This window comes from Saimiri boliviensis, chromosome 18 (assembly GCF_048565385.1).
Source record: "Saimiri boliviensis isolate mSaiBol1 chromosome 18, mSaiBol1.pri, whole genome shotgun sequence".
In the NCBI taxonomy this organism is placed as follows: Eukaryota; Metazoa; Chordata; class Mammalia; order Primates; family Cebidae; genus Saimiri; species Saimiri boliviensis.
Window position 1 is genome coordinate 46,552,722 of NC_133466.1, and position 22,362 is coordinate 46,575,083.

At 49.9% G+C, this 22,362-nt stretch overlaps 1 long non-coding RNA gene and 1 other non-coding gene across 3 annotated transcripts in view; both read right to left on the reverse strand.

Annotated features, from left to right (window-relative positions):
• LOC141581980 (uncharacterized) overlaps positions 1-22,362 on the reverse strand; it is a 1,111,619-nt gene that overhangs the window by 20,379 nt on the left and 1,068,878 nt on the right. The window lies entirely within an intron of this gene.
• On the reverse strand, positions 1,204-1,310 carry LOC141582089 (U6 spliceosomal RNA). The gene has a single exon (XR_012514920.1). It is a non-coding gene; the product is annotated as a U6 spliceosomal RNA (small nuclear RNA).

The following is a 22,362-nucleotide window of genomic DNA, read 5'->3' on the forward strand; positions in this document are numbered from 1 at the left end:
GTCAAAGATCACATAGTTGTAGATGTGTGGTCTTATTTCTGAGTTCTCTGTTCTGTTCCATTTGTCCATGTGTCTGTTTTTGTGCCAGCACCCTGCTGTTTTGGTTACTGGCCTTGTAGCACAATGTGAAGTCAAGTAGCATGATGCCTCCAGCTTTGTTCTCTTTGCTTAGGATCATCTTGGCTATACAAGCTCTCTTTTTAGTTCCATATGAATTTTAAAGTAGTTTCTTCTAATCCTGTGAGAGATGTCAGTTTCATGAAAACAGCATTGAATCTATAAATTACTTTGGGCAGTGTGGCCATTTTCACGATATTGATTCTTCCTATCCATGAGCATGGAGTGTTTTTCCATCTGTTCGTGTCCTCTCCCATTTCCTCGAGCAGCGATTTGTCATTCTCCTTGAAGAGGTCCTTCAATTCCGTCGTTAGCTGTATTCCCAGGCATCTTATTCTGTCTGTCTGTTTGTTTGTTTTGACATGGCGTTTTGCTCTTGTTCCGCAAGCTGGAGTGCAATGGCACCATCTCAGCTCACTGCAACCTCCCAGGTTCAATCGATTAACCTGCCTCAGCCTCCTGAGTACCCAGGATTACAGGTGCATGCCACCATGCCCAGCTAATTTTTGTATTTTTAGGAGAAACTGGATTTCACCAAGTTAGCCAAGCTGGTCTCAAATGAGATCTCAGGTGATCTGCCGGCTTCAGCATCCCAAAGTGCTGGAATTACCGGCATGAGCCACCACGCCCGGCCCTCTTATTCTGTTTGCAGCAATTGTGAATAGGAGTTTATTTATTATTTGACTCACCGCTTTTGTATTGTTGTTGTATATAAATGCCTGTGACTTTTGCACATTGATTTTTGTATCCTGAGACTTTATTGAAGTTGCTTATCAGCTTAAGAAGCCTTTCTGCTGAGACAATCAGGATTTCTAGACACAAAATCATGTCATTTGCAAAGACAATTTGACTTCCTCTCTTTTTATCTGAATATCCTTCCTTTCTCTGACCTGATTGCTCCTGCCAGAACTTCCAACACTATGTTGAAGGGGAGCAGTGAGAGAGGCCATCCTTGTCTTATGCTGATGTTAAAGGGAAATGCTTCCAGCTTTTGCCCATTCAGTATGATATCGGTTGTGGGTTTGTCATAGGTGGCTACTATTATTTTGTGGTATGTTCCTTCAATACCTAGTTTGTTGAGAGTTTAAAAATATGGACTGCTTCACGAACTTTCATGTCACCCTTGTGTAGGGACCATGCTGATCTTCTGTGTATCATTCCAGTTTTATTCTGCATGCTGCCAACGTGAGAAATGATCACAAGCTCTTAAAAGTGGAGATAACTGAAGAAATGTAGGTGAGAGGGAGTGTTGGATTTCATCTGCATCTGGTGAAATGGGACCATCTCTGTCTTTTATTCTTTAATGAAGTGGTAAAATGCATTCCAGATAAGTTAAAGTATTCTTGTATTCCTGGAATACATAACCTGGGCAGGATTTTTAAATTGTTTATAGCTCATTGGTGGACACCGTCTACTGCTGCTTTTCTCAGTATCTTTATGTCTAATTGCTTAGAAGTGCCTATCCTATGATACTTTTCTCTTATCTATTCTCTAGCTGGCTTTAGGATCAGTGTTATTGGTGCCTAAACAATAATGAGTTTTCTAGCTCTCTCTATGTTTCCTTATTCTCTTGGATATTATGTATAAGTTCAGTAAACTTCATTGAAGATTTGGTCAAACTTATTTTCAAAACAGCCTGGATATGCCTGAAGGGAAAAAAAGTTTTAAAACCATTTTAACTTCTTTACTGATAGTAAGTTCTTCCCGTTGGTATAATCTTGTTCATCATTTCAAAATTATTTAAACCTCTACTATATCATTAGTGGCATATTTATCTGTCATAATGCTATTTTATTCAGAATTACCATTTCCTGTTTTGTCTCCATCCAAAGTAACAGCTGCTTTTGGCAGGCTGGGCCCTCAACGGTGGCAGCTGCCAGGTCAGCCTTGTCACCAAGGTGGTGATGCGATTGCTGTGCCCATGCAGCGTCCATCCCAGCCACCACGGCCACTTTGTGCAGGGACTCCATGAGCAAGCCCTGTGTGGCTGAGTGGCATCACCCGTCAAGCCATCTCACCGACCTGATCGCAGGGAGCCCCATCCCCAAAAGACCCTCTAGTAAGCATCCACACACAACCACTATCTTCACACATTCTCTGTGTAGTAAGAGGTCTATGAGTACCTCTCTCCTCTAAATACCAATTTTTTAACTCTATTTTCCCCAAGTTCATGACTTGCCAGCCAAGCCCAGAGCCACTGCCCATGACTCATTCATTCATGCACTCCTGGGGCATCACTTCACATCCTTCACCTCCCATAGGCTTCTCTGTATTTTGATTCCTGGTTCCTAGCTCAACATCCATTCCCAAAGCTTTTGTGGTGTCAGCTCCCAAGCCGACTGCTCTTGTCGTCAATTATCCTCTTTATATGTACTTATTTCCTGGAAAAATTGCACTGATTTTTTCAATGCAGCATTTGCAAGGATATGCAGTAGGAGCAATTCTTCTTATCGTAGATAGAATTGCTTCAAAACACCAGAAATGTATATTTGAGTGAAGGACAACATGCATGGAGAAAAGAGAACAATCCTCAAGCGGGCAGTGGATTTTCACAAAGTGAACCCTCCGGCAAACAACACCCACATCCAAGCACAGCAATCACAGCCCCAGGGAAACACTTTTGGGTCCTACTCAGCCATAAACCACCCTCCCCCACCCCAGAGGAGCCACTGTTGATTTCTAACACAAATTTGTTCTTCAGGTTCTGGCTGAATGGCATTACACAGTCACCATCACGCCCCTGGGGCTCATCATCTCTGTCTGTGGTCATAGGCTAGTCATTCTCAAGGCTGTCAAATGCTGCACTTTATAAATAGCTTACACTTCCTGTCGCTTCACTGTTGATAGACGATTGTGTTATATCCAGATTTTACAAATCGTGCTGCTGTGAATACTTTCATATATTTTAGCACACACATACATGCATTTCTATTGGTTTATAACCAAGAGTGCAATTGCTGGGTCATAAGGGAGTAGATGCTTGGCTTAGTCTCTCAATGAACAAGTTTCTAGTCATAAACAAACAGTAGAGGAGGGTAAATCTCTTACTTTAGAAATTATTCAGATAATAAATGAGGAAGGAATGAGATACTGAGACTATAAAAACTGTTTTGCAACCCATAAGGAATTAACAGATTTAGCCATTGAACAGCAATGGCAATTAACAACACAATAAAGAAAAAAAAAGCTAATGTTAGGTTCTTCCTCTTGATGGAAGAACGCAGTAGAGTACCAGCAGACAAGAGCAAGTGAAAAGGAAATCAAGCCTGAACTAAGCTACCCTCCATAGCCAGTCACCGACTTCGAGGCAATACAAACCATAGAAATACATATCCAACTACACCTTGAGGAGCAGTCAGCAAAACGCACACTGTGGGAAACTCTACCACAGAATACGTATTTTGAGAAAGAATCTACAGAATAAAGGAGAACCAAAGCATAGTTCTAAAGGCAAAACTAAATTATAATTTGGGATTATAAAAATATAAAATACAACAAGAAAGGATGACCCTAAAAGTCAGGATGTGTTTTCATTTGGGGGAGGAAAGAGTTTATTGCTGAGCTGGGGCAAATGATGGAGCTTTTGGTTTGCCCTGCAAACATCTATCCCTGGTGGCTAATGGGCATTTACTTGTTATTAAAGTACACAAATTTTAGACAGTTTTTTTCCCCTCTGGAGTCCTACATTTTATGACACAAAGCCTACTGAAAAAAATAATTCAGAGAGTATAGTTACTGTTTGGAACAAAGCCTCTTCCTCATCCTGCTCTCTGGACACTGAGCACCCAGAACAACCAGCAGCCCAGGGACCCCCAGCCAGGGTGACCTCACTTCTAAGTGTGCATGCAGTGCACGTCACCAGAGGCCATGCACAGGTCTACTCCTTGACTCCTGGAAAACCCTGCGAGGACAGCGCTGAGGGGAAGCCTTCCCCGCGGTCTGCAGGCTCTTGGCTATCAGTGTAGATAAAATGGGTCCTCACCTCTCCGCAGGTGCCTTTATGGCCAGAGCCTCCTTTCTGCATGGGGTGGAAGCCCAGGCTCTTCTCCTGAACACGGTGACATGGATCACCCCAAAGGTGGAGATGACACCATTCCTCCCCCAGCAACCTCACGCTTCTTTTGCTTTACAGGAAAGTTGACACAGGCTGGTGTCCACTGAAGAAGTCCCAGGTGCCTAGGAAGGAGAGGGCTGTGCATGATCTGCAAAAGGAAGTGCGTGGACCACCAGGTGGTGCTGCTGCGCTGCTCCTGCTCCCAGGAGGTGGACGCCCAGGATGGGCTTTCAGGTGGGGAGGGGGATGTCATTGCTCAGCCTTCAGGTTCCAAGTAGAAACCTCCCTGCCCAACCCATCTTGTTCTCCCTGAATCCTCAGCGCTAATGAGGACTGTCTCCTTCTCACCTCCCTGGACTGGGCTTTCTATCACTGGAAAGTGGATGTCATTTCTAGTTTCAGCATGTCCTGGCTTATTGTGCTGCCAGGAAAATAAAATCAAAATACATGTTGCATAAATAATAAATTACACTATTGCAGTGACAGAACGCAGAGTGGTGGCTGAGTGAGGGAAAGGGGTGAGGGTGGGAGGCAAGGACTAAATAGAAACGGGATGAAAGAAGTTTTTAGGGAAAGGAACTGTTCTCTACAGTGCCACAGTTCAGGGGTGACTGGGCGGTGGGAATTGAGGGGAGAGGAGGGTCTGAGGGGTGACAGGGCAGAGAGAAGGGCTGGGGAAGCAGGGCCTGAGGAAAAGGAGCAGGGGAAGGACACTAAAGCAGAGGAGGAGCCTAGCAGGGGGTTCTTTGCATTCAGTGTTTCTCTACTGGGTAGTGCGGTAGGTTCACCACTATAAATAATTACTGATATTAACCAAACAGCACAACTAAAACTGGTGAATTTTGTTACAAGTAAATGCCCTAATAAGAAAAAAAAAAAAAGAGGGAGGAAGAAGGCAAAAATAAAGATCATCAAAACCATAAAATTCATTTACTTGGGGGCTTGCACTACATATTATTTTAAAGGAAATTTGACAGGCTGAAGGGAAATGATACTAGATGTTGACCCAGATACAGAGAAAGGAAGAATTAAAAACAGAAATGAGGCACATATACGTATCACATACACACTCACTCAATTTCCTGAGGACATATGGCTGCTTGTCTAAAACAGAAAGTATTACACTGTATCATTGAGTTTATAATGCATATTGATATAATACATACAAGAATAATAGCGTAATGGTAGGTTCAATAAAACTACGCTGTTACCAATGTCCTTTATTTCCTTGGACGTAGTTTAATATGACCTGAACTTCACTGTGAAAAGTCAAGGAATAGGGTTTTCACTCTTACAACAATAAAAAATTAGTGGAAAGAAGTGTAGCTAAAAGCCATCAGGATAATTAAAACCATCAACTAAAAAATGTTTACTTGACAAATATGAAAGTAGCAAAGGAGGAAACGAAACAAAAATATTTGAGACAAATTGGAAACAAACAGCAAAATGGCAGACCGAAATCCAACCGTGGTAAGCGAAGAAATGACACGACCTGAGTCACATTAGCAGGACTGGCGAGCACCGTGGGGAGAAGAGACACGGGCAGGAAGTGAGGGACGGTGTTAGTGCCACAATTCAGGAGTGACAGGGTGGCAGGGACTGCAGGAGAGGAGGATGTGAGGGATGAGAGGGGCAGAGGGAAGGACTGGAGAAGCAGGAGGGGAGGAGAGGGAGAGGAAAGAATTCTAAAGCGGTGCAAGAGCCCGGCCGGGGTTCTCTGCATTCGGTATTGAATACATCTTGTGGGAATGCCTAAAAACTAATGGCCTCCCCATGACTAAAAAAAAAAAAAAGTTACAACGATACCAAGTGTCCAAATAAAATATGCACACTGCTTAGATGTGCCTCGTTCACGAAAGCAGGCAGCGCTGGAGCATCGGGGAAGAGCAGTGGGACTGCCCGGAGCACTCGCAATGCTCAGGTGGTGACTACAGGCTCCTGCCATGTACGGGAACGCACCCTGCTTCTTTATATTCAGGAGATGTTCTGGACGCACAGGGGGAAATGCCAGCTAGGGAATGAAGATTGTTTTACATGCAACAACCCAGAGTCACAGATCCAGTCCGGGAAAGTAAAACTTAGAAGCTTTGAGAGTTTAATTGCAATGCTGTTTTCACACAGGTCTTTTATTGATTGGAATCTTAATCATTCAGGGATTACCAATATTGTGCTACCTGCTGTGTTAATAAACTAAAAGGAAACTCGTCTCCATGTGAATCTCTATCCGGTGACTTCAGACAAAACTTCACCAGGTTTGAAGAGAAAACCCCTCTTTACACCTTCACTCCCAGGGCGAGCTCACTCTCCGGCATCAGGTCATCCTGGTGAGTTTCTTTGTACAGGAGTCGAAGGGGAGAGCCACGGGGTGGGAGGCCCCCGTCCGGACGGGGATTCCGGGACGAGAAGGGAAGGGGAAGGGGCTGCGCGCAGCCTGGGGGTCGCTCCCTGGTTTCCCCAGACAGATCCTTGCCCAGGCCTCAGGCAGACAGTGTGACAAAGAGCCTCTGTGTAGGAGGAGAGGGATCGGAACAGAGTCCCGGGTGCCGGGTGTGGCTCTCAGGGTCTGGACTCCGAAGGCCGCGTCTGCACTGGGGAGGCGCAGCGTTGGCGATCCCCACTCCCCTGAGTCTCACTTCTCCCCACCCGTGTCTGCCCCTTCTTCCAGGACACTCTCGACGCGTCCCCAGTTCCCACTCCCATTGGGCAATCTGCGTCTCCGGTCCCGGTTCTGAAGTCCCCAGTCACCCCGGACTCAGGTTCTCCCAGACGCCGAGGATGGGTCCGTGGCGCCCGAACCCTCCTCCTGCTGCTCTCGGGACCCGGACCGAGACACGGGCGGGTGAGTGCGGGGTCTGGAGGGAAACGGCCTCTGCGGGCAGGAGCCAGGGGCCTGCCGGCGGGGGCGCAGGACCCGGGAGCCGCGCGGGAGGAGGGTCGGGCGGGTCTCAGCCCCTCCTCGCCCCCAGGCTCCCGCTCCGTGAGGTGTTTCCGCACCGCCGCGTCCCGGCCCAGCCGCGGGGAGTCCAAGTACCTCGAAATCGGCTACGTGGACGACACGCAGTGCGTGCGGATGGACAGCAGCCCCGCGAGCCCGAGGATGGAGCCGCGGGCACCGTTGGGGGAGCAGGCGGGGTCGGACATTGGGACCCGGAGGCTCGGAGGGTCAAGGCCAGGCGGGGACTTTCCGAGGGAACCTTTGGACCCTGCTTCGCTGCTACGACCAGAGCGAGGCCCGTGAGTGACCCCGGCCGGGGCGCAAGTCACGACCCCTCCCCCTCCCCGGCGACGCCGGGTTCCCTCGAGTCTCAGGTCCGAGACCCACCCCGAGGCCGCGGGAGCCCCCGGACCTCCGACCCGGGAGAGCCCCAAGCGCCTTTGCCCCGTTCATTTTCAGGGGATTCCGGGACGAGAAGGGAAGGGGAAGGGGCTGCGCGCAGCCTGGGGGTCTCTCCCTGGTTTCCACACACAGAAGCCTGGCCAGGCCCCAGGCACGCAGTGTGACCAAGAGGCTCCGAAGTCCTCGCGGGGTGGGTGGGGCGGGCGCGGGGCTGCCCTGGGCGGGGGGCCAGGGTCTCAGGCCGTCCGGTCGGTGACTGGCTGCCGCGTGGGGCCCGAGGGGGCCTCCTCCGCGGGTGTGACCCGCAAGCCTAGGACGCCGAGAACTTCACTGCCCTGAACGAGGACCCGCGCTCCTGGACCTCAGATCACCCAGCGCGAGTGGGAGGTGGGCCGTTCGGCGAAGAGGGCGAGACCCTACCTCGGGACTGAGCGCCTGGAGCGCCGCCACAGATAACTGGAGAACGGGAGGAGACGCGGCGGCGCGGGGTCCCAGGGGCCCTGGGGAGCCTTCCCCACTTCCTATAGCTCTCCCGGGACGGTCTCCCCGAGGACGGGAGGAAAATAGGATCACAGAGAACATCGCCCTCCCTTGCATGGAGCACGGCATGAGTTTTCCTGAGAGTCCTTTGAGGGCTCCCTCTGCTCTCTAGGACAATTAAGGGATGGCGTCTCTCAGGAAATGGAGCGGAAGAGTGTCCCTGGAATACTGATCAGGGGCTCCCCTTGAACCCTGCATCCATCTTGAGCTTTGTGACTTTTTTCCTCAGGCCTTGTTCTCTGCCTCACACTCAGTGTGTTTGAAGGTCTGATTTCAGCTTTTGTGAGTCCCTCGACCTCCACTCAGATCAGGACCAGAAGTCGCTGTTCCTCCCTCAGAGACTAGAACTTTCCAAGGAATAAGAGATTATCCCAGGGTCCTGCGTCCAGGCTGGTGTCTGGATTCTGTGCTTTCTTCCACACCCCAGGTGTCCATCCTCAGGACGATCAGAAGGACGCTGCTGGGGTGTCCCATGAGAGATGTGAAGTGCCTGACCTGGCAGCGGGATGGGCAGGACCAAACTCAGGGCACAGCTTGTGGAGATCGGGCCAGCAGGGGATGGAACCTTCCAGAAGTGGGCGGCTGTGGTAGTGCCTTCTGGAAAAAAGCAGATACACATGCCATGTGCAGCATGAGGGGCTGCCAGAGCCCCTCACCCTGAGGTGGGGTGAGGAGGGGGATGAGGGTCACATCTCTTCTCAGAGAAAGCAGAAGCCCTTCTGGAGCCTTCCAGCAGGGTCAGGGCGGAGGCCTAGGCTCAGGGACCCTCACCTTTCTCTCCTTCCCCAGGGCCATCTCCCCAGCCCACCATCCCCATGTGGGCATCGGTGCTGGCCTAGCTGTCCCAGGAACTCTGGTCCCTGGAGCTGTGGTTGCTGCTTTGATGTGGAGGAGGAGGAACTTAGGTAGGGAAGGGGTGAGGGGTGGGGTCTGGGTTTTCTTGTCCCATGGCAGTTTCAAGCCCCAGGTAGAAGTGGTCCCTGCCTGGTTGCTGGGAAGCACCATCCACACATGGGCCGACCCTGCATGGGGCCCTGTGTGCCAGCACTTGGTCTTCTGTGAAGCACATGTGACAATGAAGGACAGATTCATCACCTTGGTGATTGTGGTGTTGGGGTCCTGATTTCAGCATTCATGAGTCAGGGCAAGGTCCCTGCTAAGGACAGACCTTAGGAGGGTGGGTGGTGCAGGACACACACCTGCTTTCCTCATGTTTTCTGATCCTGCCCTAGGTTCTGAGTCATAATTCTGGAAACTTCTCTGGGGTCCAAGACTAGGAGGCTCCTCTAAGATCTCACGGCCCAGCCTCCTCTCTATACCCTCACAGGACATGTTCTTCCCACAAGTGGAAAAAGAGGGCGTTGATCTCAGGTTGTATATAAGTGGGGGGGCAGGCATGTGGAGGAGCCCACCCACACCACAAGTCCTCCTGTCCCACGGGTCCTGCAGCCTCTGGCCAGGTCCTGTGCTTCTTCCACGCCAGGCACCAGCAGTGCCCAGGACTCTGACATGTCTCTCATGACTCCTAAAGGTGAGACTCTGGGGGTCTCAAGTGGGTGGGGGCGGGGCAGAGGGGAAAGGACTGGGTAAGGGAGATTCTTTGATTGGGCCATTTCGAGTGTGTGGCTGTTCAGAGTGTCATCACTTACCATGACTGACTTGAATTTCTTCATTGTTTTCTGTAGCCTGAGACAGCTGCCTTGTGTGGGACGGAGATACAGGATTTCTTCACACCCCCCCTTTGTGACTTCAAGAGCCTCTGGCATCTCTTTCTGCAAAGGCATCTGAATGTGTCTGTGTCACTGTTAGCATGATGTCAGGAGGTGGAGAGACAGCCCACCCCGTGCCCACTGTGACCCCTGTCCCCACGCTGACCTGTGTCCCTCCCCAGTCGTCTTTCCTGTGCTAGAGACTCAGGGCTGGGCATCTCCATCTCTGTCTCAACTTCATGGTGCACTGAGCTGCAGCCTCTTACTTCCCTACTGAAAATAAGAACCTGAATATAAATTTGTTTTCTCAAATATTTGCCATGAGAGGTTAAGGAGTTAATTAAATAAATCAATTCCTAAAATTTGAGAGAGGAAATAAAGACCTGAGAATCTTCCAGAATCTGTGTGTTTGCTGTGCTGAGTTTGTTGCAGGTGGGGGTGGAGAGGGCTGTGAGGAGCCGAGTGTGGATGGGGCCTGTGCCCAGTTGCGGTTCAGTCCATCATGGGCTTCATGTGGTCAGTCTTCAGCTGGGTTAGCTTCACGGCTCCACGTCCTTGTCCCTTCAGTGGAAACTTGTCCAGTTGGAGCTGTGATCACAGAGGGTCAGACGTCACCCAGGGTCTCCCCTGCACACAGGAGTCTCTGCACTTTCTGAGACAAATGTTCAGACCATTTCAGCTCCTGCCCTTCTTCCAGGGCTCCTCTTCTGCTCTGCTCTCCTGCCCTCTGCCTGCGCTGGTTCCAGTATTCTTGCTGCTGGCTCCAATACCCAACTCATGACTCTAATCAGAGTCTAATTTAGATGTAGATTTGTTTGTGAAATTGGACCCATCCTCAAGGACTGTTCTTCCCTGAAGAGAGAAGGCTGATGGTGAGCTGCAGTGTTGGGGGGAGGGTTGGTGTGGGAGGAGACATGGGGGAGGGGGACATACAAACAGCCCTGCTGAGAAAAGCACAGGTGGCCTTGATGTCAGTGTGAGGCGACCTTGTGCTGTAGTTGCCACAAAACAGCATTTGGCCTGAGGTTATGTTAATAAAGCTATTGCCTTTAGAACAGGGAGGTCCCCTGCAGTGATCACTCATTCAACTGTCCTTGGTTGTGGGTCAGACACAGGACAGAATGGTTCTGCATCTGGTGAACATAATTGAAGTCAAATGAGAAAAATCTCTTACCTTGTGGAGCATGTGTTCCAGTGGGAAGAGGCAGATGGTGGATACACTGTAGCCAGAGCAAAGAAAGAAAGTGCTAGAAGGTGGTGAGTGCTGTGAGGCAGGTGAGCCAGGGTGTGGGGAGTGGGGACAGGGAAGGCGGCTGTTGTGCTGGGTGGACAGCGTGTGCCACATTGCAAAGGTGACCTTTTAGGAAAGAGTTGGCCACAAGGATGTCTGGGGATGTCCTTTCCCAACAGGGGAACCCCCAGTTCAAATGCACTAGTGCAAGAGGGTGTCTGTGTTCCCAGAAGAGGAAGGAACCCAGGAGGGCCGGACAGAGAGAAACTGAGGTGAGGGCAGAGGAACAGCCAGAGCAGGTGGGCCTGCAGGGAGTGGGGAGGCATCTGACATTTTCTCTGAGTCAGCTGGGGTGGTAGAGGACAGTTTTGAGCATAAGAGGGACATGGTACAACTTCTCCTTTAAAAGATCTCTGACTGCTATGCTAAGAACAAAACTAAGAGGTGAGGAACAAGAGAGGCAGAAGGGAAAACAGCAGGAAGTGAGCGCAGTATTCCAGGCTGGAGATGCCATTACCTTGACTGGGGTGTGAGCAGGGGAAATAGTGGGATGTGAGGGGATTCTGGACGCGTTTTAAGATGGACCAACAGCATTTGCCAATGGGTTGTATCAGTGGTGTGAGGAAGATGAATCAAGGACACCCATCGTTGTAAAAGGAGTGAGTAGACGGAAGGGTGGAGCTGCTGTCAGTGGACATGGGGAGGCTCTGGCAGAAGCAGACGGAGGAGGGCACATCCCAGGCACTCAGTGGAGAAAATTCTGCTAGGAACGCAGGTGAGGGAGCTCACATGCCAGTCAGACAGACAATTCCAGAGTTTAGGGGAAAGGAAAAATATACTGGGCTGGAGAAATCGATTTAGGAGGTCACACCATATAAATGATACTTAAAACCTCAAGCCTGGATGGATGAAGACACCAAAGGAGTGACCCGCTGTGGAAAAGAATGAGCGCAAGGATGGAACCCTGGACCTCCAGTTCTAAGGGATCTCATCAGACTATACCCAGAGCAGACTGCACGGTTCTGACCCCATGTCCAGAGGACACTTAGACAAGGAACTTCCTTGAGCACAGGAATCACCTGGGCATGGTGCTGAGATCCAGTAAATCCAGAGCCCAGCAAGAGATTCTGGATTTATGGCAAGGCTGGAGCTCATGTTTCTGGTCTCCAGATCTAGAACACCAGGATCCCACGTGTCTGAGAATTAGCCTCACTTGTAGCACTTGTTATATAAGTGATTCCTTGGTCTTGTGCAGAAGACTCTGAGACAGGTGTTCTAGGAAGCTGCCTGAGTATTTTCTAATCCCCGCCAGCAATCCTGTTGCTCTACCAGATTGGGATCCACGGAGATCAGAGATCAGAGTGCCCAGGGTGGGTGGACCGGGTGGGTTTTCAAACCTCATTTAAAAAAGCATTCTTCTCGTAGAAAGAAAAGGGAGGACGTATATCATCAATTATGAGACGTGAGATTCCCTGTTATTCTCTCCACTATGGAGCAGAGGCCAGGTAGACAATTTAGGATGCAGCTCTCACACAAAGAACACCTCTCAGTGTTGCTCTCTGACACTGGTCTGCAGACTGATTTCTCGCTTACTTCTTGGAGCAAACTACGGAAAACAAATTTCTGTAATTTACACATAAACCAGGATATCTGGTGTTGGGGGCTAATTTTACTGGGGGGAAGGCCACAGAACCAGGCTGGAAACTACACATCCAGGAACAGAATCCGCAGCCCACACTAGAGCAGGTTCCACCTAGGGACACCTGCCCCTACTGCACAGATACCGCAGCTCAGACCTCTGACATCCTGGGGCTGGACACTGAACCCTGAGGTGAGGTCCGATGTCACTGCTGCATTTGGAAACTGGAGATCACTGCTGCCGCTCAGACGTCTTTACTACAAAGCGTTCTGCACAGTCCGGGTTCTCTGTGCCGCCTCATTCTGGCTCAGACCCTGTCGGTGATACAGGAGTTAAGAAAACATGATTTAGGCAGACAGTGAGACGGCGGGAGTCCTGGGTAAGGTTTTTCCTTTTAATGAAACGCAGCCCCCAAATATTTTCTTTTCTAACAAAGAGCAGCCTGTAAAATTACTACATTTAATCAGAGAGATAGACTCCGATACAATAATAGTGGGGACTTTCAACATCCAAACCTTAGGATTAGACAGGTCATCTACACAGAAAATCAAGAAAGAGCGGGATTTAAACTGAACTTTAGACCAAATAAAGCTGACAGATATTTACAGTGCATTCTAACACTACAGAATGTACACTCTTTTCATGAACACAAGGAATGTTTTCACGTTTTCCGGCAGAGGGCCTGTGTTCAGCCACAAAACAAGTTTCAATCAATTTTCAAAAACTGAAATCATATCAGATATCTTCTCTGGACACAATGGAATAAAACTAGAAATGTACACCAAGAGAAACTTTGGCAACTAGACAAATACATGGAAATTAAACAACATTAAAGAACATGTTGATTCAATGAATAATCATTGAGTCAACAGAGAAATTCAGATGGAAATCAAAAAGTTTCTTGAAACAAATAAAAATTGAAAGATAACATACCAAAACCTGTGGGATACAGCTAGACAGGGCTAAAGGGAAGATTACAGTCAGCCATTTCAAATCTGCTAGGCCAATGCTTCCTTCATTTTTTTATTTTTTTAAGACAGAGTCTCACTCTGTTGCCCAGCCTGGACAATCATGGCTCACTGCAGCCGTGACCTTCCAGGTTCAAATGATCCTCCCACCTCAGCCTCCCAAGTAGCAGGGACCACAGGAGCATGCCAGCATGCCGGGCTAATTAAAAAATATATATATTTTTTGAAATGGAGTTTTGCTCTTGTTGCCCAGGCCGGAGTGCAGTGGCACGATCTCACCTCACCGCAACCTCTGCCTTCTGGGTTCAAGTGATTTTCCTGCCCCAGCCTCTCAAGTAGCTGCGATTATAGGCATGCACCACCACACCCAGCTAATTTTGCATTTTTAGTAGAGACAGGGTTTCTCCGTGTTGGTCAGGCTGGCTTGAACTCTCAACCTCAGGTGATCCCCTACCTCAGCCTCCCAAAGTGCTGGGATTACAGGCACGAGCCACCATGCCTGGCCTTTATAATGTTTTTGTAGAGACAGGGTCTCCTCCTGTTGCCCAGGCTGGTCTGAAACTTGTAGGTTCAAGTGATCTTCTTGCCTCAACCTCCGAAAGTGCTGGGATTACATGTGTGAGCCACCATGCCCAGCCTAGATCAATACTGTAAAATCCAAAAAAGCCCTCCGATAAACTCAGGAAAAAAACTTACATCGTATAATGGTACCTATATTGTAAAATGACACAAGACGATGAGCTTATTATACCTAAGAGGCTATTTGCAAACCTACAAAGTATGAAGTCTTAAACAGCTGCCTGAAATCTGGATGTTCTCACTGCAGTGCCCAGTTCTAATTCCAGCCACCATGCCCAGCCAGTGAAAATCTGCATTTTTAACAAGCTCCCAGATGATCCTGATGTTGGTGGTCAGGGAAGCGCACTAAGAACCACTGCTCCAGCCAGGTGCAGTAGCCCACACCTATAATCCTAGCACTCCTAGCCAAGGCAGGAGGATCCCTTGAGCCCAGGAAATGGAGGTGGCAGTGAGCTATGACTGCACCACTTCATTCCAGCCTGGGTGACAAGCAAAGTAAGACCCTATCTGAAAAAAAAAGAAAAGAAAAGAAAAAGTCACTACTCTAGATTGACAATTTTTTTTTTTTTTTTGAGACAAGATCTCATTCTGCCACCCAGGCTGGAGTGCAGTGGCATGATTGTGGCTCACTACAGCCTCCACCTCCTGAGCTCAAGTAATTCTCCCACCTTAGCCTCCAGAGTAGCTGGGAGTACAGTCATGTGCCACCACGCTTGGCTAGTTTTTGTATTTTTTGTAGAGATAAGGTTTTGCCATGTTTCCCAGGCTGGTCTCAAACTCCTGAGCTCAAGTGATCCACCTGCTTCAGCCTCGCGAAGTGCTGGGATTCAGGTGTGAGCCACAGCACCTGGCCTCACTTTTTAAAAATTGTGGTACAATATACATAACAATATTTATCATTTTTACTATTCCTAAATATGCAATTCAGTTGCATTAAATAAATTCACATTGCTGTGTAACTGGCACCACTATTTGTAACCCAACACTGTTTTATCATACCTAGCAGATATTCTGTACCCATTAAACAATATCTTGCCCTTTCCAACTTTCCCCAGCCTCTGGCATTCTACTTTCTGTCCCTATGAATTTACCTCATGCGAGTGAAATCATACAACAGCCAGTAGGCACCTCATGCAAGTGGAATCACACAACAGCTGCCCTCCTGTGTCTGGCTTATTTCATGAAGCAGAATGCTTCCAAGGTCCGTCATGGTAGAGAAAATATCAAGACTGCCTTCCTTTTAAGGCTGAACAATATTCCATTAGATGTATATGCACCGTTTTGTTCATCTATTCATCTATTGATGGACACTCGAGTTACTTCCACCTTTGGCTATTGAGGAGATTGCTGCTGACCAGGCACAGTGGCTCACACCTCTAATCCTAGCACTTTGGGGGGTAAAGGTGGGCAGATCTCCTGAGGTCAGGAGTTTGAGACCAGCCTGGCCAACATGGTAAAACCCCATCTGTAATAAAATTACGAAAATTAGCCAGTTGTGGTAGTGCGTGCCTGTAGTCCCAGCTACTTCAGAGGCTGCGACGGGAGAATTGCTTGAACCCAGGAGGCAGAGGCTGCAGTGAGCTGAGGTCACACCATTGCACTCCAGTCTGGGCAACGGAGTGGGACTCTGTAGAGAGAGAGAGAGAGAGAGAGAGAGTCAGAATAGTGCTGCTATGAACATGAGTGTACAAGTATCTCTTTGAGGTGCTGTTTCAATTATTTTAAATATATACCTAGAAGTGAAATTTCCAGGTAATACAGTAGTTCTATGTTTAATCTTTTGAGAAACTGCTAAACTGCTTTCCACAGTGGCTGCACCATTTTGCATTCCTAACAGCAACGTCAGCATTTGCTGTCCATTTTGTTTAGTTTTGGTTCTAACCATCCTAGTAGGTAGTGCTGAGCCGTTATTATTATCACAACTTTTGATGTGGGCTTTTGCCAATACTTGTAGCACTGTAAGGGCAGCATGACAGCAGTGAGAGGTTCTGACCACTTTCCAGCTTCAAACACTTCTAACAGTTCCATTCAAAACACAAGTTTTCACAGTTGCTTCTAATTTTTTTGAAAATTACCTCCAAGGTAATTTTCCAGCTTCATTTCAACTTACCAAGCTTCCTTCCTTCAACTAAGGAAATGGGCTGGGCATGGTGGCTCACACTTGTAATTCTAGCACTTTGGGAAGCCAAGGTGCGTGGATCACCTGAGGTCAGGAGTTCGAGACCAGCCTGGCCAACATGGTAAAACCCTCTATCTACTAAAAATTTTAAAATTAGCCTGGTGTGGGGGCTCATGTCTATAATTCCAGCTACTTGGGAGGCTGAGGCAGGAGAATCACTTAAATCTAGGAGGCGGAATTTGCAGCAAGCTGAGATTACAGCACTGTGCTCCAGCCTTGGCAACAAGAGTAAAACTCCATTTCCAATAAATAAATAAATAAATAAATAAATAAACTTGTTTTGGAAAGTTTTCTACCTCAACTTTCTTATAATTGACACAAGTTGAAAAAAAAATCCAGCTTAAAAACGGAAAAGAAAAAAAAAAAAACAGGCAAAATGAAAGTACTATGGAAAAACAATTTCAAAAGCTTTGTCCCAGATATTTCATATACTTTCCCATTATACTCACTGTGGTACTTAAGAGATTAAACTGCACATATATAAGACTATGGCTCCAGCTGGAGTGCAGTGGCATGACCATAGCTCATTGCAGTCTCAAAGTCCTGGGCTCAAGCGATCTTCCCACATCAGCCTCCCAAGCAGCTGGAACAACAGGTACATGCCACCATGCCCGGCTAATTTTTTTTTTTTTTACTTCTGTAGAGATGGGGTCTTGTTATGTTGCCCAGGTTGGTCTCAAACTCTTGGCCTCAAATGTTCCTCCCACCTTGGCCTCCCACAGTGCTGGGATTACAGGCATGAGGCACTGGGTCTGGCCAAGATGGATTTTCATAAAGGGCAACAGCAGAGTTTCTATTCTGAGAGGTACAGCCAGAGGCTTATATGAACCCCCCAACTTCATTAACCTCATTAAATCATATAATTTCCATCATATGGAAATGTACATTAAACAGTGATACCTCGGGACAATAAATAACTGGGAACAATGTAGCCACACCTCTATAGGGAAACTTGTGAATGGCTGAAACCAGGAATGTTGAACCCACACGTGTCCAGGGAGAGCTATTTCCGGGTTGTGTGTGTCGTCCATAAACACACGTGGTTACTGGCAGATGAAGTGCACTGGAGACAGCACCGAAGTTAACGAGGAGAGTGAGTGTCAGCGTTTCCCCTACCTCGGAATAGCATCCCTGTATCTTACAGATAATCCCCCTAAGCAAAGCAATACCTGCTTTGTACGCTATGTGAGGAACAAATATTTTAACAGTTTCACTCATTCTTCAGCAAACATGTTAGTTTTCTTGTCTTCTGTTTTTCTTTCCAACTTTTATCTTAGGTTCGGCGGCACGTGTGCAGGTTTTTTACGTAGGTAAATTGTGTGTGTCTCAGGTTTTGGTGTACAGATTATTTTGTTACCCAGGTAATAAGCACAGTACCCTATAGGCAGCTTTTTGACCCTCACCCTCCTCCCACTCACAACACTCAAGTAGGCCCAGGTGTCTATTGTTCACTTCTTTGTGTCCATGTGCACTTAATGTTTAGATCCCACTTATAAGTGATAAAGTGGGGCATTTCTTCCACCTCCTCTTCTCCTTCTCCGTCTCCTCCTTCTCCTCCTCCTCCTCCTTCTCCTCCTCCTCCTCCTCTTCCTTCCTCTTCCTCTTCCTCTTCCTCTTCCTCTTCTTCTTCTTCTTCTTCTTCTTTCTTTCTTTCTTCTTCTTCTTCTTCTTCTTCTTCTTCTTCTTCTTCTTCTTCTTCTTCTTCTTCTTCTTCTTCTTCTTCTTCTCCTCCTCCTCCTCCTCCTCCTTCTTCTTCTTCTTCCTTCTTCTTCTTCTTCTTTCTTCTTCTTCTTCTTCTTCTTCTTCTTCTTCTTCTTCTTCTTCTTCTTCTTCTTCTTCTTCTTCTTCCTCTTTTTCTTCTTCTCCTTCTCCCTCTTCCTCTTCTTCTCTTTCTTCTTCTTCTTCTTTCTTCTTTTGCCCAGGCTGAAGTTCAGTGGTGCATGATCTTGGCTCACTGCAATATCTGCTTCCCAGGTTCAAGCAATTCTCCTGCTTCAGCCTCCCAAGTGGCTGGGATTACAGGCACCTGCTGCTATGCCTGGCTAATTTTGGTATTTTTAGTTGTGACAGGATTCACAATGTTGGCCAGGCTGGTCTCAAACTCCTGACCTTATAGAATCTACCTGCCTCAGCCTTTCAAAATTCTGGGATTACAGGTGTGAGCCAGCATGCCTGGCTGGCATTCAGTTTTCTATTGTCACATTAGTTCGCCTAGAATAACGGTGTCCAGCTCCATCCTTGCTGTGAAAGATATGATCGTTTTTATGGCTGTGTAGTATTCCATGGTGCATACGTACCACATTTTCTCTACACAATCCACTACTGATGGGCATTGAAGTTCATTCCATATCTCAGCAAACATATTTTGAGCCTTCCAATGTGTACTAAGAATTCAGAAGCTCGACTCCCTGTCCTCACTGCACATAACAAGTCCTCCTCCTTGACAGTTACTCTCTAGTTTTATAAGTGCTTTCAAAGAAATAGAGGGCAATTCTTCAAGGATAGAGAGCTCCAGCCCTGATAAACAAGGATCTGGCACATACCAAGAGATGATAAATGATTGCCGATTGAACAAACTGTATTTCTGCTTATGATCTACAAACATTTCCTCTCAGTTGATATTAACATGAAAAAGGATTGATACGTAAAAATCAACACTGTGTTGTGATTATCAGGAAACAGAGACCCTTCATACCCACACCCAGAAACATTTGGAGGTACACGTACTGAAACATCACAATATGTATAATTATTATGTACAATTATAATTATGTACAATTATGTAAATTAAAAAAGCATAGAGATAGGGTCTCACTCTTTGCCCAGGCTGGGGTGCAGTGGTGAAATCATAGCTTCAGTAACCTCAAACTCTTGGGCTCAATGGATCCTCCTGCCTCAGCCTCTCAAAGTGTTGGAATTAGAGGCTTACACTACCACGCCTGGCCAAAAACAATAATTTTAAAAAAGAGAAACATTTGAAGGGGAGAAATTAAAATGAAACCACATTATCATGCCATGGCAAGGCTCAACAGTGTTCTGCCTATAAAATTTCTCTTTGTCCAGTGCAGCAGCTCACACCTGTAATTCTAACGCTCTGGAGGGCAAGGTGGGAGGATCCCTTGAGCCAAGGAATTTGAGACCAGCCTGGGCAACACAATCCATTTTATTATTTTATTATCTATTAAAAATAAATACAGGAGCGCACCGAGACGGCCCAGCCATGGGGCCACGCGGGAACAAAGGCGGGTGGAGAGGAGCCCCAAGCTATGATGGCTGAGCAGAGCTAACTGCCTCCCTCCGAGCCTGGCCCCTCGCCCAGCAACGAGGGACTGCTCCGAGCCTTCCTGCAGAGCCAGCGCACCCTGTTCCACATCCTGGATGACCAGCGGCTGCTGCACTTGCCCAAGATCGAGTCCCACTGACAGAATGCTGACGCGCGAGCTGCTCCGCGGGGTGCTCCAGGGTCTGTGCCAGGTTGCCCCGGCCAGCGGCGACTTGATCTTCAAGCACTGCGTGGCCGGCCTGCGCACCTCGCTGCTGAGGCTGATGGAGCCCCGGGCCCCAAGCACGCCACGGCACCCCAGGGTACCAGCCACGGCTGCCGCCTCTGCCGCGGCTGCAGCTCCTGGTGTCAGTGCCCCGCTACTAGCCATGGCCTGTCCTGGAGAGGAAGGCCCTGCCCCTGGGCATGAGTGCTCTCCGGCCGGCCCCAGCAGTGCGGACCCGCAGCCCGGAGCAGCTGTGTCCCCTGACCAGGCGACACCCTGCCCCGCAGAGCCCTAGTAGCCCCAGAGCGCTGCGCTGGAATGGAGCCAGAGCGCAGAAGCAGGTGCAGCGGCCTGCAGGCCCTGGAGACGGAATCAGGGGTTGCCCGGCAGCCCGGTGCCTGGGGGGAACGTCGGAGGCTCACCATCACCGGCGGCATGGGCTTCGGCCTGCCGAAGCAGGTGAAGGAGCTGGAGCAAGAGGAGGTGCTGCTGCAGGGTTCAGAGATGATGGCTCAGGGCAGTGACTGGTACCAACAGCAGCAGCAGGAGTGCCGGAGCGCCAGTGCAGCCTGGGCTAGAGCGGAGGCTGCACGGACTTTGGGGCCACAGGGAGTCCCCGGCCACTGGGGGGCTACTGCCCGAGGGACACGAGATGTCCCGGGGCCTGGGGGAGCTGCTGGCTGCGGCCTGTGCCAGCCGGGCCCTGCCCACTCCTCCTCTGGGCCCCCCTGCCCTGCCCTGACGTCCACCTCGCCCCGTGCTGGCAGCAGCAGACCATCCTCATGCCAAAGGAGCAGAACCCACTCCTCACCCAGGAGGTGGCCAAGAAGAGGGAGCGCATCACGCAGCTGGAGCAGGAGGAGTCACGCCCATTAAGCAGCTGTTGAGGCCCCGTCCTGAGCCAGCAGGACGAGGGGGGCTCTGGACTCCACCTTCATTTAGCCCCAGGGCCCCCAGGGCCGGCCTGGCACTCAGCCCTGTGACAGCAGGCACCCCGTCACACTCATCCTCTCTGTCTGGAGACCCCCGGCAGGCCCAGGCGCAGTCCCTGAGTTGGCGCCTTCCTGCCCCCCTTGCCATCGGGCTCCCCAGGCCTGCCCCAGGCTGACCTCGCGCTGAGCCCTGGACTCGGTTTTGGCCCCTGGTGTTGACATGGGCTGGGGCTCTCTTGAGTCTGCATAGCCTGCAGCTACTGCTGCCGCTGTCAGTGGACACGGGGTGGGGTGAACCCTCGATGAGTTAGCAGATCTCTGGCCACCCCAGCGGCTTCCAGCGGCTTCCAGCGGTTTCCAGCGGTGCTGCCCTGGGCCCCCTCTCCAGGGAAAGGCGCCGCTCACGCCAGGCTGCACCTCCGAAAACGGCCAGCAGAGGGTGCGGGAGGCTGCGATGCGGGTCCAAGGCCAGCTTTCCCCTCCCCAGGCCACCAGGACAGGGTGGCTGTCGCTTGGATGGGAGCAGATGGGGGGTGGGGTGGCCTCTAAGCGGGGGTATGCTAGCCTGGCAGGGATGGCCGTCGGATTTCTGGTCCCGGCCAAGGCTGAGGGAGTCTGGCTGCAGCAGATCAGGGAGGTTGGCATGCGTGTGCCTCCCGCAGACCCCCCAGCCCTGTCCTGGCCTTCCTCATCCTGGCCAGGATGCTGCCCCACGCTGAGTCCCGCACAACAACCTGTGAGCCTATCTCCCCAGGAGGGCCTGTCCCCAGGAAGGGGGTCACTCTGCGCCCCCAGACAGCTCCCAGATACGTCACAGGCAGAGCCTTTCTGCCCTCCACTCAGGATTCCTAAGGTCTGGGGTCCTGCTCACCCCCCTTTTTATGCCATGCCCAACCCAGGTTTCAGGAGAAGCCACTTCCCTGAGCCAAAGACAATGAGAACCCCCAGTGTACAGGAGGATGCTGGGGCAGGTCCCCTTGGGTATCACTCCCTGCCCTCCGCCCAGGCCTACTCCTGGTGTGCTGGGGTAGGTACTGGTTGGGGGCACCTGCCGAGCCCGGCCTGGAGGTACTGAGCGCCACCAGAGCCAGGGCATAGCAACATCACGGATGGGTTCTGCAGTCCAGGATCCCTGCACAGGGACCCTGTGCAGACCACAGGGTCAGTGTGGGGGGTGAAGCAACCCCAATGCGGGCTCAGTGTGTGGGGCGGTACAGGGATTCCAATGCAAGGTCAGTGTTTGTGGGGTGCAGGGACCACAATGAGGGGTCAGTATGAAAGGGACACAGGGACCCTAATGCAGAGTCAGAGTCAGTGTGTGGGGGGTGCAGGGACCCCAGTGCAACGTCAGTGTGTGGGGGGTGCAGGGACCCCTTGTGCCCAGGGCACTTTGGAGCACTGTCCCACAAGGCACCCCTGTCTCAGAAGAGGGGTCCTAAGAGGCAGTGGTCAATTCCTTTCCGGAATCCAGCTCCACACTCATCTGCCCACTGCAACCCCACAGAGCCATGTCCCCACCTGCACCCGGTCTGCAGGGGTGTCCCAGAACAGGCCCAAGCCAGCCCAGCATGCAGCTGCCCTCCTCCCCT